The 19,429-nt window shown below is 45.4% G+C and overlaps 1 long non-coding RNA gene across 1 annotated transcript; it reads left to right on the top strand.

Moving 5' to 3' along the window:
- The first annotated feature begins 343 nt into the window (after positions 1-343).
- Positions 344-16,345, top strand: LOC129381967 (uncharacterized). Its single transcript, XR_008610038.2, has 3 exons — positions 344-375; positions 6,857-6,922; positions 16,226-16,345. It is a non-coding gene; the product is annotated as an uncharacterized lncRNA (long non-coding RNA).
- The last annotated feature ends 3,084 nt before the right edge of the window (positions 16,346-19,429 follow it).

Below are 19,429 nucleotides of genomic sequence, written 5' to 3'. Positions count from 1 at the left end.
AAATATTCGATTTCGAAGCAATTATTGATTGTGCTAGGTAAGTCAGGGCCAAACTGATTCACTTGCGTTATCGTTCGCTGAAACTAGTGCCTCAATTTTAGCATAATATGCTGCCATTCACTATAGTTTGCCAATTTCAGTGATCAAGCATCTTTATTGCCTGCAGGCGAAATTACTACAATTATTGTCGGAAATGTATACTTGGAATGATTGGCATGTGAGCTGTGATACCAACAATTTCACAATTTGAACGAATTTGTTAGGCTTTGAGTTTTCCGTAGCATTGAATGTGTCAGTGTCGCATTGGATATGTTGTTTCAGTGCTGGCAAATGTTTCAGATGTTGGACTGCCTCGATAGAGATATCCAAAATAAGGTATGTATCGACGATTAGACCGTATCATTTTATAATTAAAAACCACTGCCGACAATGCATTTTCCGGAGCTTTTCGGGAAACGATAGACAGGTCAAAAGGGTGTTCAGATGTAGAGTAGTATGCCAAACTTTCCTCCTACGATTTTATTGTATAACGACATTCTCTATATACTTAACTCTGCGTAGTAAGAGATAAGCTATCGTGCATATCAATAAAACTAAGGCCAGCGGTAATATATCAGTTATGCACCTAATCACCTGATTATAATTGAAAAAGGAGATGTAGATCCAACGCCTATATTAAAATCTGTGTGAAGTGTAGTTATGTCTCAGCGGTGACTTAAATGCTCTAAGCGCGGCCGATAATTTGTCTAAAAAGGAAAACCGGTGCGCGAGCGCGCGTGTCTCGCGCACCATTACTTCTCAATGTCACAACTATTATTTTTCTTGTTTTTCTTGAATTCTTCTCATTTATATTGAATACACCGCCCGCTTACTGACCAATCCACCGTTAGGCGTATGTGCCACAGTATACAGATCGTAGCCACTCTTAATATGTGGCGATGGTCTCAAAGAACTAGTTGGCGTCGGCACGATCTGTGCCACCCACCTATTGGTTAGAGCACGTTGGTCCTGTGCTGTGTGACCCGCGATCACTTTTTCGATTCAATTTTCCAAATATAATCTATTCAGAAAGGCAGTAGCAGTACCAAGTCAACTAGCAGACACTGTCGGGAAAGTCCAGGAGGGTCCGCAAAGAAAGTGGACCGTACACAAAGAGATTTTGATTATTTTCTTCAAAAATGGAAGTGTGCCTTGAGGTGGCTGTAGTATGTTTCCACAGTTCATAAGCAAAACGCACGCGCAAGGCAAGGGCTCAAACTATGTCCGCATTTTGACACATTGAACCATAATCCGAATGAGTAATTCTAGCCAAGGTATAAAATGGTCGAGTGCACGATGGTCTGAGCCTAATAAGTTATCAGAAATTTCCCATAATTCAATGGGGTAACTACCTTCATATTCAATCTTTAATCAACAGATGCGTGGAGATTGCTGGTAGAAGATTTACACTTTTATTTTAGGACATATCCTGTGGCGACATGATTTGAAGTGTATCAAAAAACTCCAATAAAGGGTGTTCCTTACTGGGAAATCTTTGTCTTTGAACGAAAACCAATAAAATGCTAACAACAATTAGGTAGGTGCTTTACCGTATGCCGCAATCGCCGTTCTCTCAAATTTTGAGGGTCTGGAGCAATACGAACGTTTGTTTCCATTACCATCGGTGAGAAAGGAACGGTTTGCGCCTACACTCTTAAACCCTTTGGTGTACACCGTTTGGTTTGTATATCTGAGACACAACAATAATCGTCATGTATCTTGCTGGAGATTCGTTTCTTGAAAATGCTGCGTTCGCTGCTTTCCTGTCTAGAAGGATCTGTCATGCTCATAACGCGCATGCCATTCGTGACCTGGAAGTACCGGGCTCGCAGCGTTAACGAAAGGAAATGCGGACAACGCAGATGACGATTATTGTTGTATGGCATGATACGACCCAAAGGGTGTTTTTTGTTTAAGCGTGTAGCGGACAGCGCGTTATAGCATTCCGCAGTATGATGTAATTACGTAAGGTGCAGACACTGTGCTCACGGACCGATAAATATTGCACAATATTTCGCTAAGTGCTATATTTCTGACTATTTTGGCTTGCGTCACTCGGGAGAACATCGTCGTAGCAGCTTAACAGGGTGGGCTGAAACACTCGTGCTCCCTTGTGTGAGATGAAGCAGTGGGCCAATCGCTGTCTTAAGAACTCACAGAAGCACTTGCGTCGGTATATGGCTTAGTGCAGCTTAGCCTGTTGTCGAGCTGTGAGGAGTCGCATGACGCGTTAACGGACTTGTCGATACACAATTTATTTCTGATTACGAGGCGCACTGTAGTGGAGCGCTCCGAAATAAGAACGTCTAGAGTTACTCATTATGGCTCCCGCAGGGAGCCATACAGTGTAGTTCCACCACTTGAGCTTCTACAACCTACATGTAAATTTACATGAGATCTTTTGCTTTGGACTTGTATGGGAATGAAGCTGCCGCGGACGCTATTGAACCTGCGACATCGAGCTAAGCAGAGCAACCCCACATCCATTCAGCTACCGCGGCCTGTCTTGGGGATGCATTGCAGAGGTTTCTTTTATACGCAATCTCTTAGGCACTCTATATATTAGTGGTCCCGAGAGATAAACGCTTCAGCATACCGTCATCGCTTAGCGCGCGAGATCGCAAAATCAACAAATTATGCACTGATGGGATGTTCGAAGCATTTTGCATAAGCCGAGTATTAGGAACTGTAATGCTTTGTAGCGATCTGCTAGGTGGAAATTGAAGCTCTGTTCTTTAGAACTGGCACTTTCAAAACAAACAATTTACGTCGATGATGCATTTTCTGACCGCAAGAGTTGCCAATGACCTCATAGAGAAAGAAATTCAACAAGAGCGGGCACTGCCATAGATCCCAGCGGCCGATTTCACTGTAGCGCAGCAAACGGATGGGATTAACACCTTCCGGTTTCGGTTTTGGGAGCGCGCGTTTTGAACGCAAGCTGGCACACGCAGCGCCGACTCCGCTGATCGGCGGGGCAATTATTTTTGTCGCTTCTAGTGCTGCACCACGTGAGGCGTTGGCGCGGAATGATTTTGTTATTTAGTAAAAATGATTGCGAACGTTTTTACAAGCCTCCACCAAATCTGTGCCACGTGCAATTTCATAAAGTAAACGAAAGACGTCTTCTGAAACAATGAAATGTTTATTTTGCTCCATATAAATGGTCGCTTCTGGCTTTTTGTGCATTCATTCAAAGTTGTCGCACCCGGTAAGCAGCAGTCATTGCCGTACGAAGCTCCCGGGCGCCATCAGCAGAAAAGAAGCAAATTGCAAGCATGTATCATTTTGGTATTTTGTCCTAAGAGGAATAGTGCTTGTAGAGGCGAAAAGTGCGTAACTGGTGAATGGGCGGCATTACAGATAAATTCACTTTTATAGATATTTCGCAGCAAATAGACTCATCACAGAGAACGCCCTCAAGTACGAAGAAAACATCTAATTTCCAAGCATCTCTCCCTTCCTGGGCATAATTTCCTGCACTTTAAGAGCACAAATACATGGGTGACTGCATGCGAGTTTCCAAAACAACTTGGCCTGAGTCGACGCGATGGTACGCCAAGTACACAGACGTGGACAAAGCATAGGTTCTCATCCATACCAGGTTAAACGCTCGCAGAATGCCTTCTAGTCACACTCAAGAGAAATTCATAGGTGCAAAGTCTGTTTTGAGTCGTTCGGAAGGCATAATTTTCAAGTTCCTGGCTTTTGAGCTCCTCGACGTTATCTTTTCCGCGTCCTGCTGGTGCAAGCAGCACACTCCCGTGTTATCACTCTTGGCAATCGCTTGTCGCGTTTTCGACACGCGTGAAAATCGAAAGAAGGTATATGTTCTTGCAGGGCCATAAAAAGCGTCACAAGCTTGCCCCACTAAAATTCAGTACACACCAAACTAACTGTAACCACTCGGCTTGATTTTTTGTTAACTGCTTCGCAACCCCAGCGCGGCGAGCATGCCTCTAAAGTATCGCCAAAAGTTACGAAATTAATTACAATCATTTTGGGAGTGAGAGAATGCGTCACGAACTTGTCCCAGTAAGATTCAGCACACGAGAAAGCGTCACCACGGTCGAGTTGCTTTTCGCTGACTGCGGCACAACGGCAGGCTCCGCGCGCACACCTCAGAAGTATCCCCAAAAAGTAGCGAAATACAATAATGTTGGGTGTCAGGGAAAGTGTCATGAACTTGTCCCAGTAAGATTCAGCACAAGAGAAACCGGACAGGACAAAGACAGGACAAGCGCCTTGTCCTGTCTTTGTTCCTTCCTGTGTACCGTCACTATTGGTGCTTCATCTATTGAAAGCTATGCACCAACTAGCCGCACAACGTCTTTAACTGCATTTATACGCAAAACTTTTTAGCTTTAGCTGGAACGAAAAAGAAAACTAAAACGTTGTCTGTAAGCTCATTTCACATTCTTCTTTTCCGATGCTCGCGTCAACTGACGGATGGGGTTAACAGTAGGCGTGACGTGTTTCCTGTTGCCAGCATTCTCCGAGTGCGCCTCCTGTTGAATGTCATTCTCCATGATGACCGCTTCTACCAGTTATTTATATGTTGATTTGTGTGTTTATTTACTTGGATTTTTATCGCTGCCGTGACACAGAGCACATAGCGATATATATCCGGGTCGAAGCGGGAGGTCTGCGCTGGTTTGGACGCAGTCATGTTATTAGGCTGTCTCAAGAACTTGCGCGGTAGTGAGCGGCACACGACGTGCTTTAGTACTGGGCGTACACTCTTAAAGAAAGTTTACACCCTTTGGGGCTTATCTTGTCTGACAACAATGTTCGTCATCTGCATTGCCCGCCTTTCCTTTCTTGAAACTTCATCGCTCGCTACTTTCCTGTCGAGAATGCTGTATAACGCTGATATCGTGCAAGCCGTTCGTGACTTAGATGTAGCGGGCTCGCAGCGTTAAATAAAGGAAATGCGTGCAAGACAGATGACGGTTATTATTGTGTGGCAAGGTAAGAGCTAAAGGCGTGCAAACGTTCTTGCGTGTACCGCATCAGAAACAACGCAAGCATGGAGCAAGCATGGAGGTGCCTCGATAAGTGTACTCAATGTTTTCATATGTTTATTCTTGTAGGAACATTGGGGGGGGGGGGGGGTGAGGGGCAGTGGGAGTTGCGCCAGTGCAGGGATAGATGTCTGCAGTTTATTTGCCGTTTTCACAAATGTCATGAAGCCTTGTAGCGAAAGCGACAGAAATGTTATTTCTTACACAAGACATAAAGATCCATTCATTTTTTTCTGAGCCTTATTTTCATTCGGCAAGACGACACTAAAACGTACAGCAACCATCAGTCATCGAAAGATGCTTAAGCAGGGGAAGAACAATAAAAAATTATGAGCTTTGGAACCGTTCTCCGACACTTCGCTCACTAGTACAGCGCGCCTGTCGCGCTTTACCAGCAAAAAATTAAACAGAAAAGGTCCTTGCCTCTCCCACCGCAATCAATACGATCTCTTTCCCAAAATTTAAGAAGCTCAGTCGTTGGGGGCTGGTGTACTTTTGCAGCTGCCAGGGACACATTTCCACACTCTTTGCAATCACAATTATTCTCCAAGATTGCTTTCTTTCCGCGTGTGATGTTGTGCGCCAGGTGCATCGCAAATAATAAAAGAAAGATCTGAGCTTAATCGGAACAACCTTAGTAACCAATGTTAGCTATGGGTGCTAAATAGGGTGTTCCAAACGGTGAATTGAATGAAGTCTATTCTCTGGCATCATTAATCAAACCAACCAGTTTTCTTAAATCTACAGACAACGATATAGCAAGCTGTGACCTTGTTGCGTGTTTCATAATTAGCGAACTATTTGCCTCTTCATTTCAATAAGCCTTCTCATACTTTAAGCTGTCGTTTGTTTGTGATACCGTTTGTTCTGCAACATTGTTAATCTTAGTAACATTTCACACAAGGGCAAAAACACACGGGCTACGAAAAAAGCAGACGGGACACAGTGTGAGGGCTAATATGCCGCAGAAAACCGGTCTGTCGTCTGGAAACGTAAAGAAGTTGGCTTCTGTACCTTTCGCTTCCTTCTACCCTTCCCCGTTCACACTCATGGGGGAGCGGCTATGCTACGCCAGAACACCTTCGCTCTAAGCTCTGGCGACTCCATCTGCAGCACGCACCCTGACATTCCGTGAATTTGCCTACCTTGGAACATCACCTAACGCACTTCCCGCTATCATAATGAGCTGTTTGCAAATAAAGATGATCTCTCCATCTCCTTTTCTTGCTGTCTTGCTCTTTCACTCTGATAAAGTTAAAGTAAGTTGGACTGAACCTAGATTCGAAAAAAATGGCTGATTACGCGACTACACCGAAAATGGCATGCTCCTAAAATTGTCAACATATTGAATCGAAGGCTTGAGACTGGAGGAAATAGTGGAATGTTGAGAAATCTCCACAGCGAAACACGGGTCATTTAAGGAGCGAAACACAGGGCTGCTACTCACGACTAAGTGTGTTTTGGATAAATCAAAATAAATACAAACCTTGCAAGAACGTACCGCGTACGCGGCCAGTTGACTAGATATGTGTGGCTTTTCTCACTGTTCCTTTCCCCTCGCTACACATGAACTTGGGGAAGTTTTCATTTTTAATGGTTTCATTCATGTCCAAGTTATACCATATCGTTATACTACTGTGTTGAGCGGAATTTAGTCGGCATAAATTATCGACAGGCCGGAATGTGAGTCGTCTATCAGTAACATGTTAATGAGAATTGAATGACACGTATCCTTTTGCCACTCAAATGATGGGAGTGAATGCATTGTTTCCTTGTCTTTATTTTGTTTACAGAGTGCTGGTGTGTACACGATTGCGAAACTTCCTCCTTCATTCGGAGCAGCGTTTTCAAGGCTCTTGGTGAGTTTTACTCCAAAGCTATTAGTGGGAATAGAACTGGCAATGGCTTTTTGCACTTTTACCAGCTGTCCTGGGATTACTATGTTAATCATTCTCTCGGGGGCAGAAGTTCTAGCGGGGAGGAACCTAGCTACATAATATTTGCAACAGCATTTAGAAACTGCACCAAGGAGTGAGACCAGGCTAGTTTTACACTGCCATTTCAGTGATATCAATAACTGATGCGGGAAAGTTATTCAATTACGCGCTAGTCCGCGTGATGAATGAATCAAGTTATGCGTTAGTGTGACGTGTACCAACGCCAACTTTGAATGATGATCCCTGCGAGACAAAAAATAATTGTTTTCAAGTAGACGTTGAGAACTGAAAGCTGAATTATTCTTGTAGAACTTGTGCATTAGACATAATCCGGCATCATTCACGACTTAATACCAGAAAGGCGCCTTAACCTTGCGGCAAGGCAGCTTTTCTTAATTACATGATGTAGCGCAAGAACACAACCAGAAAAAAAAAAAAGAAGACGCACAGAACGCGTCACGGGCGCTGCTAGCGCCCGTGACGTGTTGTGTGCGTTTCCTCTTTGTGGTTGTGCCTTTGCCCTATGTCATGTCATTAAGCACCAACAGGCCCAACAGAATGTGGTTCTGAAGCCGGTCTTATTGAAGAAACACTAACTATCCGACAGCAATACGTAGTAAAAGTGAACAGCACCATTTTGTACGGCTTCCCTAGTGTTCGCTCAAGCCACGTTAATAGAACACAAAGTACAAGACACATTGCCAAGTTTAGAGCAGCCAAACAGCATGGAAAAAAAATTAAAGGAAATGTTTTGGCCCACGCCGTTATCGTTAGACACTTAACTAAAACGCTAAGTTATCCCCCCCCCCCCCCAAGGAACGGTCAGCAGTATTACGGCCATCTATATATATTTTGAAGAGACAGTTCTTAGGCCCTTGTTACTTTACACTCAGCAAGTGTATAGTTTCGTTCTTTGAATGTTAACCCTAGAATTAGTTTTGTGATTACCAGCTGCTAGTGACGGATCATACGAAGTTTTAAATTCACACAACCATCGGCGAAAGAAGTCATAGTAGGAATAATACCGAGGAATAAGTCATTATTCAAGATAAGAAACTATTACGGTTCAACCGAGAACAGAACAGTGCGCAACACCAGATGTTACGGCAGCGCGCGGAGAAACGAAATTGTTAGAGATACATGTATGTATGTATGTATGTATGTATGTATGTATGTATGTATGTATGTATGTATGTATGTATGTATGTATGTATGTATGTGTATGTGTGTATGTATGTATGTATGTATGTATGTATGTATGTATGTATGTATGTATGTATGTACGTACGTACATACGTTCGTACGTACGTACGTACGGACGCTCCATTTCCACAAAAACTAAATACAGCCTCGCGGGGGTAAAGTGGAGAAAAAGCTGCTCGCAGCAGCTTGACCAGCCCCAAATACCCTCACATATTGAGAACATTTACAGAAGCAGCATCTGATCCAACCCGAAACGTTAGCATGATGAGATATGGCGGTGATACGATGCACTCAGCTTAATTGGAGGGAGTATAGGGTCTAATACGGGTGATCTGCAAAGATATCCTATGCAAAAGCTGTGGTAGGTACCAAACATTACGTAACGCCATCCTCTTGAGCGGCGTTCTGTGGAACACATAAAAAATTAGCCCTGTGTATTGGCACGAATGAAGGGGCACTAATATTATTTTTGACGGTGATGGAGGGCACATTGTTGTTTTGTGCAGCAAGAACTTAAAACATGGAGCCGTTAGGGCCTTGCAAATAATCGAAGTTGTTTTGTTTTATCGCCCTTTATAATTATTGCGCAATACTAATATTTCGATTTTTTGCTTGTTTTCAAAGAACTAAATGTGCTGCTGAATTAAATTTTGCGTGGCCATGAGCCGCACATTACGGTTGGTGGACGATTAAAGTGTCAGTTGTGTTGACGAAGGTTTTATTTAGAAGATCTGTTGGTGAAATTACTCTATTTCGCTAAAATGCTAACTGTGTATATGAATAGCTGTTAGTAATGCCGAGATAAACTTCCCTGTTCCAGTGCTTTCTGTTCGTGTTTTGCGGTTTTGCTTTTTCTAGTTTCCATTTTTGCGTGCCATTCCAAAGAGCGATGGGACGAAGAATGCTAGGCATAACTTTAAGAGACAGAAAGAGAGCGGTTTGGATCAGAGAGCTGCGGGTATAGACGATATTCTAATAGACATTAAGAGAAAAAAATGGCGCTGGGCAGGTAATGCTGTGCGCATATTAGATAACGATTGGACCATTACGGTGACATGGGTACCAAGAGAAGGGGAAGCGCAGTAGAGGAGGGCAGAACCGGACGGCGTCCGGAAAGGACGGAAGTAGAGGACGGCACCTATTTATGGTGCCAGGAAATTAGGAAATTTGGGGGTGCTAGTTGGAATCGGTTGGCGCAGGATGGGGGTAATTGGTGATCGCAGGGAGAGGTCTTCGTCCTGCAGTGGACATAAAATAGGCTGATGATGATGATTTTTCATGGTGTGTCAGGCTGTTCATGCGTGATTTGTTTCCGTGGTGATGCTTTGCACTGGAGTTGTCTTGTATTGTACCACATGGTCCCCTCATTCAAGGCCCCTCTGGAGATCTGTCAGTTATTTCTAAATAAAAATAATAAAAAATAGATTCTACAGGCAATTCATTGCATATGGGATACAAATTTTTACGAACTTACTTACGAAAACTGCCTAGAGGGTTTTGCCACCGTCCCGAAATAATTAAATATTGCTCACTGTTTACACATTGAAATAATATGGTGCGTGTTATGGACGATTTTCAAGAACGTCAAAGCATAAGAGCGATAAGAAATGTTTGTCCGGTTTTGGAAGTGTTGTACAGCCACTAAACCCAATATTCGCCAACGACTTGTAAAAATTGAATATTTCACCGACTTCACAAGCAGTGCAAATGGAGCGTATGTGTTGGGTGACGTGCGCTCTACCCTAACAGCAATCGCAATGGGTTGCGGTGTCACCGTAGTGAAGTGCTTGACACTCGGGGCACTGGCGGCTCACTGGGGCAACCTTGTGCGCACAGGAAAACCCCCCAATTGCTATTCAAATGCAAAAAACCAGCAAATAAAAAACAGAAGCAAGCTCAAAGCAGGCACAAAAACTTATGATTTTGTCGTCGCCACGGAGCACCAAAAAGCACGTCCATCCGCCACAAAATCCAAATTAAAAAAATTAAAAAAGAAAGAAGGATCGCATCCGCACTAGTCGGCGCCCCCTGGCGTCTTTTTTCTTGGGAGACGTGAGCTTTGAGTTTTTCTACCTCTGCACCTATTTGTCACCCTTTGCTGCTGGAGATCGAAGTGGCGCGTTGGCCGCACTCCTTCATTCGTTCAAGCTTAGCAGCCAGCCGTCTCGGCAGATTGTCTCCGTTTCCTGGTCTAGCACGTTGCGAGAAATGCGGTGAAGAGATGCGGTTCACGAAAAAAACGCCAACCTTCCCTCTCGATTCAGCGTCCACGATGACTTGTTCAGAGAGGCGGCAACCGCAGTTGTGCACCGAGCAACCTGACTCTCTATCTGCTTCGCTGTGGCCCTATACGTGATACCTAGAATAGGGCCTATTGCGCGCGTTGACCATTCATAGGACGCAAGCAACATTATTTATTTATTTATTTAAAATGTCCTTACAGAAGGGCGTTACAGAAGGATTAAAAAGAGTATATAGGGCACATAACAAAACATAATAGACATGCATTGTTTATAGACAGTGGAAAAATGTATAGACATCTTACACAAGCATTAAAGCATTGTACAAAAATAACAGGGTCGGTAATGTAGATATTAGGGGAAAGAAAGCGATACAGTTCATTCAATGAACAATGAGAAAAAGAAATGTAGCCACTCCAGTACACAGTTACAAAGTATTTATCACGTAATACTAATACTCTCTACCTGCAAAGCTTGTTTGCGGGTCGGCAACACGTTTTCATTGAAGCCCTTCCCCTCCCCAAGAAACTTCCTAATTATCACTCACTTAACAGAATTGGTCACAGTACGATTCACAGTGATACCTTTGGTTAGCCACTGGTTGAACTGGGAGGAATTTGGTGCGTTCTGTAATTGGAGAAGGTACTGGTTCCAGTATTAAAGTGAAATTTCGCTTGAGTTTTATAAAACTGGTTGGTGAGCGCCGATGCCTAGCGAAACACAAAAATTGTGCACAAGCTCATGTGATGTCATTGTAAAAGTATGCTTCGCTTTTGCAAAGCAAATCTGCGGAATGATGTATCGATTGTGTCGAATACAACAGGCGGCCTTCTGCCTTCTTTTTAGGATGTAGTTACCGTGTACAACATAATAATATAAGAGAGATGTATGCACATAATACAGTGAGCCTATATCGTAACATCATATTGTAACCAACAGTTACAACAGCCGTTTCTCCGAAAACTGATTTATGCTGGGCGAACCTGTGCCCGTCAACAAAAACCGACTGAGCACTCAATAACAACAAAAACGTCCCTCGAGCTTCGCTCCTTCAAACGTCGTCCTCCTCTTTGTCGCCTCCTGTCGCGTGCCAATCGTCCGATTCTCGCGCACGAGCCACCGGCCTGTCAGCACCGGCCGATCGTTGCCTTGCGGTGCTTTGCTTGACGCTCGCGGTGTGGCGCCTACGCAGTTGGGATATGTCGGTCGTCTTTTTCTTCTTGCAATGCTGGCGGCATTAGCCCCCTCCGAAGAAGCATCGTCCCGATGCGTAGGAAAGGCCGAGAGAGGCCAACTGCTTTAGAAGGACAGTGGTCAGAGGATGGCCGGTGCTAGGCTTGATCGTATGTGCAACTTCTGTTAATCAATGTCTTTCATAATATGGCTTCATTCGTACTACGTGTACGACCTCTGGGCGAGTCCTGCGTCGTGTGGAGCAGACTTGGCCTTCAGGAGTTACCTCGTAGTTCAAGGGACTTAACCGGCGAAGTACTTTGTAGGGGCCAAAGTAACGGCGCAGTAACTTCTCCGAAAGACCGGGCGTACGTATAGGCGTCCATACCCACACTTTGTCTCCGGGGTTGTACTGTACCTCTCTTCGCCCTAGGTTGTACCGGTTTGCGTCCACGTATTGCTGTTGTATAATACGGTGCCTTGCCAACTGCCGTGCTTCTTCTGCCCTTTCTACGTACTCGCTAACGTCAGGGTCGTCTTCGGTGCTGTTGTCTACAGGTAACATCGCGTCTAGAGTCGTTGTTACTGTCCGACCGTAAACAAGTTCAAATGGCGTGAAATGTGTCGTTTCTTGTACTGCAGTATTATACGCAAAGGTGGCATATGGTAGAATACTGTCCCATGTCCGATGCTCGACGTCCACGTACATTGAGATCATGTCAGCGAGCGTTCTATTGAGCCGTTCAGTCAGGCCGTTTGTTTGTGGATGGTACGCTGTGGTTTTTCTGTGAGCAGTATGTGTTAGTTTCATAACAGACTGCATCAAACGGGCCACAAAAGCTGTTCCTTTGTCAGTTATGAGTACCTTAGGTGCGCCATGTCGTAATACTATGTGGTGACAAAAAACTGAGCCACTTCAATGGCGGTTCCTTTTGTAAGAGAAGAGGTCTCAGCATACCGGGTCAGATAATCGGTTGCTACCACAATCCACCGCTTTCCTGACGTTGAAACGGGAAATGGTCAAAGTAAGTCCACTCCTATTTGTTCAAATGGCGCTGTTGGTGGCTGTATCGGTTGCAGAAAACCTGCTGGTTTGAGTGGCGGTATTTTGCGTCTTTGGCAATCTCGGCACGATTTGACATAGTGCTGCACTGAATTCATTAACTTCGGCCAGTAATATTTCTGGCGGATTCTCGCCAGAGTCCTACTAACGCCTAAGTGGCCAGCTGCAGGGTCATCATGGCAAGCTTCTAAGATTTCAGCTCGCAGCGATGATGGTACCAGAAGTAGAAACGTCTCACCACTGTGCTCGAAGTTTCGTTTGTAGAGGACGTTGTTCCGGAGGACATACGAACACAATCCGCGAACGAAAACTCGAGGCACTTTCACTTGTCGACCCTCCAGGTACTCGATGAGCAGGAGTAATTCCGGATCAGTACGCTGATGATTAGCCATTTCCGTCGTGTTCACAGCCCCAAGAAATGGGAAATCTTGCTCGTATTCAGGTGACGTAGCTTCGATTGGTGCGCGTGATAAGCAGTCAGCATCATTGTGCTTGAGACCGGACTTGTAAACGACCGTGATGTCATACTCCTGTAGACGCAAACTCCATCTAGCGAGTCTTCGAGAAGGGTCCTTGAGGTTCGCTAGCCAGCACAATGAGTGATGGTCGCTTATGGCTCGAAATGGTCTGCCATATAAGTATGGCCGGAACTTATTGATGGCCCATATAACCGCCAGGCATTCTTTTTCTGTAGCTGAGTAATTTGTCTCGGCTTTCGATAAGGTACGGCTTGCGTACGCAATGACTTTTTCTTCTCCATTCTGCCACTGAATAAGTATGGCACCGAGACCAACGTTACTCGCGTCGGTGTGGATGTCCGTTTCGGCATTTTCATCAAAATGGGCAAGTATAGGAGGACTCTGCAAACGCCGTCGTAGTTCAGAGAAGGCGTCTTCTTGTTCTTTCTCCCACACAAAAGGGACATCTTCTTTTGTCAGTCGCGTGAGTGGTTCGGCAATATTAGAAAAATTTTTTACGAAACGCCTGTAGTAGGCACATAGTCCCAGGAAACGTCTAATAGCTTTTTTGTCTCTTGGCTTCGGAAACATTTCAACTGCAGTGATCTTCTCAGGATCGGGGCGGACGCCTTCAGCACTGACAATGTGTCCGAGAAAGCGGAGCTCGCGAAAGCCGAAGTGGCATTTTTCGGGTTTTATGGTCAATCCCGCCGTGCGAATAGCATCCAGAACTGCTCTCAGTCGCTGCACGTGCTGCTCGAATGTAGTGGAGAAGACCACCACATCATCAAGGTAGACGAGGCACGACTGCCATTTCAGCCCGGAGAGAACAGTGTCCATCATCCGTTGGAATGTGGCTGGCGCAGAACACAGACCAAATGGAAGCACCTTAAACTCGTATAAACCATCCGGTGTCACAAATGCCGTTTTTTCGCGATCTCGCTCGTCCACTTCTATCTGCCAGTATCCGCTTTTTAGATCCAGAGAAGAGAAGAAGTAAGCATTGCGTAGTTTGTCCAAGGAGTCGTCGATGCGGGGGAGTGGATAAACATCCCGCTTCGTGACGAGGTTGAGTTTCCTGTAGTCAACACAAAATCGTAGGGTGTTATCCTTCTTTTTGACTAGGACTACCGGAGATGCCCATGGACTATTGGATGGCTGTATGACATCGTCCTTGAGCATTTCCTGTACTTGACTTCTTATCGCTTCTCTTTCCTTTGGAGCTACTCGGTACGGGTGTTGGCGAACTGGTCTTGCAGGTTCTTCGACCACAATGCGGTGTTTTGCGACAGGAGTACGACGGACTTTTGATGAAGTCGAAAAGCATTCTGCAAACTCTGTGACCAAGTTCACGATCTCATCTCTTTGTAGTGATGACAGCTTTCGGTCAATGTCGATAGAGGTAAGGATACTGTCTAAGGTGGCAGAAGCTGGTGATGCTGCTTCGAGGGTTGACACATCCGCAAATTGTGCATAGTCATGAAGAGACGCTATGGCTGTTCCCTTCGCCACTTGTTGTGCCTCATTGCCAAAGTTAGTCAAAAGAACGTCCGCATATCCGTTATGCAGGTGAACTAGGCCTCTTGCCACGCATATTTGCTTTTCCAGTAGCAGCCCGATATTTCCGTCTGCAAGTCCCTCATAGTCACGAAATATGTCGCTCCTTACAACGACAGTCATACTGCACCGTGCCGGCACTGTCACGTCTTCATCCACAATGCGGAGAGAGGAAATATGTGGCTGTTCTGTATCAGAAATGGTAACAGCATTTTCTGTGGAAAACAACACGCGTGATTCTTGCAAGTCGATAATTGCGCCATTCGTTCGCAAAAAGTCCATGCCCAGTATCAGATCACGGGAACACTCAGGGAGAACAATAAAGCTGCTGTTGTAACTGTTGGTTACAATATATAGTATATTGGTAGAATGAGCTAAAGAACTTTAATATTGTGTGCGTGCGCTTTTTCAGGAATGCGTCGGTGACGCAGCTCTTGGAACACGGTTTAATTTTTTTTATTGCCTGTTTTCGTTTGCCGACCTGATTACTTATATTTCGCCCCAAAAACGCAATCGGCGTTGCTCAGTTATTAATCGAAGTGTTTTTTTCTAACAGTTGACACTAATATGTTTTTCCTACACGTCGATAACACTGACGTGCGCGTCGCTGCTATCAGCCGTCTTCAGTCGCGGAGAAGCAACACGTGTTGACAGCGCTCAGTATTGCCGCTGCCCGCTTGTTACGTGTGCAGTAAGGAAATACGTGTGGCTTTATTTTTCTCTTTTATTATCCACACTATACTAAAATGATTCGTGCTTTATTACTCCTGTCACTGGAAGCGAACGCCGCGCAGCACCTAACCACGCAGCACAGCGCGAAGCCTGAGTGTGGCAATCGACGTGAGTAAGAGTGGCATCTACGTGCGTGTGGCTGGAAAATCACATTATCCTTTGTTTACATTACACAAAAGCAGTTCCTTGGCTTTATTAGAAATATGTATATACACAACATGTCGGCGCCGGTGCCGAGTGTGCCGCTTATCTTTTTAACTTTATACAGGAATTGTACACTCTGGCAGGACGCTTTCGATTCTCTGTGTGGCGCCTCGCAGATAAGCTGGCTTCGGATTCATTAACGCCCATACTAAAAACTCGCATCTTTGTGCCCGACACAGCCATATTGTGAGGAGCTCGTATCATTTTTGTTTTTATTTCCCTTGTCTGTTTCTTAATATGAGGTCGCAGTCGAACCATTTTTCTTATAAAGTGATTCAATCAATTGCAAATGCGGTTCATTATGAGTCTTTCTGCACACATGTGCTGACTTCTTTGTCGTTATCGATATCAAAAACGACTTCCTAATATGTTTCTCTTAAGTTGTCGCCATGCCATAGTGTCTAATATTCGCAATCGGCTTGAAGTCACAGAACTCTGTGCATGATTTAACTTATACGTTCATTCAGTGAGGGCACCTACCGTGTTTAAAGAAATATTGACAATACCGTAACTGTTGCACTGACTAAACTATCAGACATTCCTTGGAGCTGTCTACACCGTAAAGCAACGTATTATTTTTCTGTTTTCATTACAGGGATGTATTAGGGACAACTTCGGGGACACTCCGTACGAGGTTTTAACAGACAGCAGAGCTGTGGCCATAAAGGCGATTCATACTTTGGGTTGGACATAAAAAGCCAAAGCCAATGCATCTTCGTGATCAATAAATAAATATCCTAATGCCTGTCCTCCGCAATCCATTTTTATGTGCATGTGATATAACAAAACATTTCACCAATTCAAACGATGAATAAGTTTCTAGAATTGAGACGATGTTTTTTTTTTTGTATTTTGTGCAGTTATCAGGTGTGCACAGGCACACACCATATTAGCGCGACATAGAGCTCGAAAACCCGGCACACTCTATGCGCGCTTGCTGCGTTACGATTAACTATGCTTCTAAGTGATCATCTTTTCTTTTGAGGATCTCAAGGGCCGCAGACCAGTTTGGCAAATACCTAAAGGTGTGCTGAAGCTGAGGAGTCCGAAAATGGTGTATTGTAGCTCATCAACTACCCGTGAAAGTACGCCTCTCAAAGTAGCTTACAAACACCACACTTTAGCGCAAAAAAGTTCCCTTACAATAATATTGTAACGATATTAGTAAAACAAGAATATTTATTAAAGGCGAACTTGTGCCCACAAGTAAAAGTCACTGCGGTCGTGCAGAAATCCGCGGCAGTCGCGTTCTCAAACTGGGCTCGAACCGTCTTCCTCTTCTCCTCGCGTGACACCTCGTGCGCGTGGCGCATGCGAGCCGGGTCCAACTGGCTGCCCGTGCCACGAAGATCGCTGCTTGTTGTTGCTGAACAACACCACTATACGGCGTGCACAGTGCCCAATGCAAAGGGCGCGCAACTTGAATGTCACGAAGTTTGTCGTGGCATTATCCCCCTCCTTACCGCATCGGCCCGATGCGTGAGAGGAAGTAAGGGTTCCTGTGGGCGCTCACTTTTTTTTTGTTGTTGTTGTTGTTGCTCATGACCTCTCCTGGTAGGGTTTCATGCGGACAACATGCACAACTTCCGTGGAGTTGCGCCGTCTTGGGCTCTCGTGTCCAGCGGATTTCACTTCGTAACTGACGTCGCTTATACGACGAAGTATTTCGTAAGGGCCGAAGTATCGGCACAGAAGCTTTTCAGACAGTCCACGGCGTCGCACTGGGGTCCATACCCACACCTTGTCACCGGGCTGGTAATGAGCTTCACTACGGCGCTGGTTGTACCGGCTGGAGTCGATGCGTTGTTGGCGGCGTATTCGGTACCTTGCCATCTGTCGTGTTTCCTCGGCTCGTTGCAAGAAATCATCTAGGTCAGATGAGTTATGGTTTGCTTCATCTAACGGCAACATAGCATCCAAAGTTGTGGATACTGCTCGGCCGAATACAAGTTCAAACGGGGTGACTCGTGTTGTTTCCTGAACGGCCGTATTATATGCGAAGGTCATGTATGGCAAAATTTCGTCCCACAGCCTATGTTCAACGTCGACATACATCGAAAGCATGTCCGTCAGTGTTCTGTTAAGGCGTTCAGTTAACCCGTTTGTCTGAGGGTGGTACGCCGTAGTCTTCCTATGATCAGTATGTGTCATTTGCAACAAGCATTTCATTAGGTCCGCAGTAAAGGCCGTTCCACGATCGGTAATAACAACTGTGGGAGCGCCATGCCTGAGCACGATATTGTGGACAAAGAATTTCGCAACTTCGACAGCCGTTGCATTGTACAGGGAATCAGTTTCTGCGTAACGGGTCAGATAGTCCGTGGCCACAACTATCCACTTTTTGCCTAAAGATGTTGTTGGGAAGGGTCCAAGGAGGTCCATACCGACTTGCTGGAATGGGGCTTTTGGTGGCTCTATTGGCTGGAGGAGTCCGGCCGGTTTTACGGATGGAGTCTTGCGCCTTTGACACTCGCGACAAGTCTTGACGTAGTGCTGCACTGATGCTATTAACTTGGGCCAGTAGTATTTCAGACGAATCCTGGCGACTGTACGGCTCACGCCCATGTGTCCAGACGTCGGCTCATCGTGACATGCATGCAAAATTTCTTCTCGCATAGATGTGGGTACGACAAGTAAAAACTTTGTCTCGCTGTTCTCGAAGTTTCTCTTGTAGAGGACACTTCCTCGCAGACAGAACGAGGATAGCCCCCTAGAGAAAATACGCGGCAGTTGAACGTCGAGTCCCTCCAGGCGCTGTATAAGTGGAAGCAATTCCGGGTCATCTCGTTGTTGTTGAGCAATTTGTGACTCGTCAACAATGCCAAGGAACGGGAAATCCTCTTCTTCTGACACAGTTGTCTCGACGGGTGCGCGTGACAAGCAGTCGGCATCGCTGTGTTTCCTCCCGGATCGGTATACGACAGTAATGTCATACTCTTGAAGCCTAAGGCTCCATCTTGCTAGTCGTCCGGATGGATCCTTGAGATTCGCCAGCCAGCAAAGCGAATGGTGATCGCTGACTGCTCTGAATGGTCTACCATAGAGGTAGGGCCGAAATTTACATATTGCCCAGATCACTGCAAGGCACTCTTTCTCGGTTGCGGAGTAGTTTGCCTCTGCTTTCGAGAGCTTACGGCTGGCATAAGCAATTACTTTCTCCTGGCCGTTATTCCACTGCACTAGTATGGCACCGAGGCCGACGTTACTCGCATCGGTATGAATTTCAGTGTCGGCTGTCTCATCAAAATGGGCAAGGATTGGAGAAGCTTGCAGGCGTTTCCTTAACTCGTCAAAGGCGTCTTGTTGTTCGCTTTTCCACATGAAAGGTTGATCTTCTCTTGTCAGTATTGTAAGGGGCTCAGCAATGTTTGAAAAGTTTTCCACAAATCTTCTGTAGTATGCGCATAAACCCAAGAAACGTCGCACTGACTTTTTGTCTGTGGGTGTCGGGAACCTCGCAACAGCTGCTGTCTTTTCGGGATCTGGCCGAACGCCTTCAGCACTGATGACGTGTCCGAGAAACCGAAGTTCATCGAAGCCGAATTGACATTTTTCCGGCTTAATGGTCAAGTCTGCTGCGCGAATAGCTTCTAATACTAGTCGCAGGCGATCTAGATGTTGGTCAAATGTGGTGGAAAATACGACCACATCATCCAAATACACTAAGCATGACTGCCATTTCAATCCTGCAAGCACAGAGTCCATCATTCGCTGGAACGTTGCGGGTGCGGAACAGAGGCCGAATGGAAGTGCTTTAAATTCGTAGAGGCCATCAGGGGTTACGAATGCTGTCTTTTCG

Source organism: Dermacentor andersoni, chromosome 10 (assembly GCF_023375885.2).
Source record: "Dermacentor andersoni chromosome 10, qqDerAnde1_hic_scaffold, whole genome shotgun sequence".
Taxonomy (NCBI): domain Eukaryota; kingdom Metazoa; phylum Arthropoda; class Arachnida; order Ixodida; family Ixodidae; genus Dermacentor; species Dermacentor andersoni.
The sequence above is the reverse complement of the archived record's forward strand: the minus strand, read 5'-3'. Positions and strand labels throughout refer to the sequence as shown.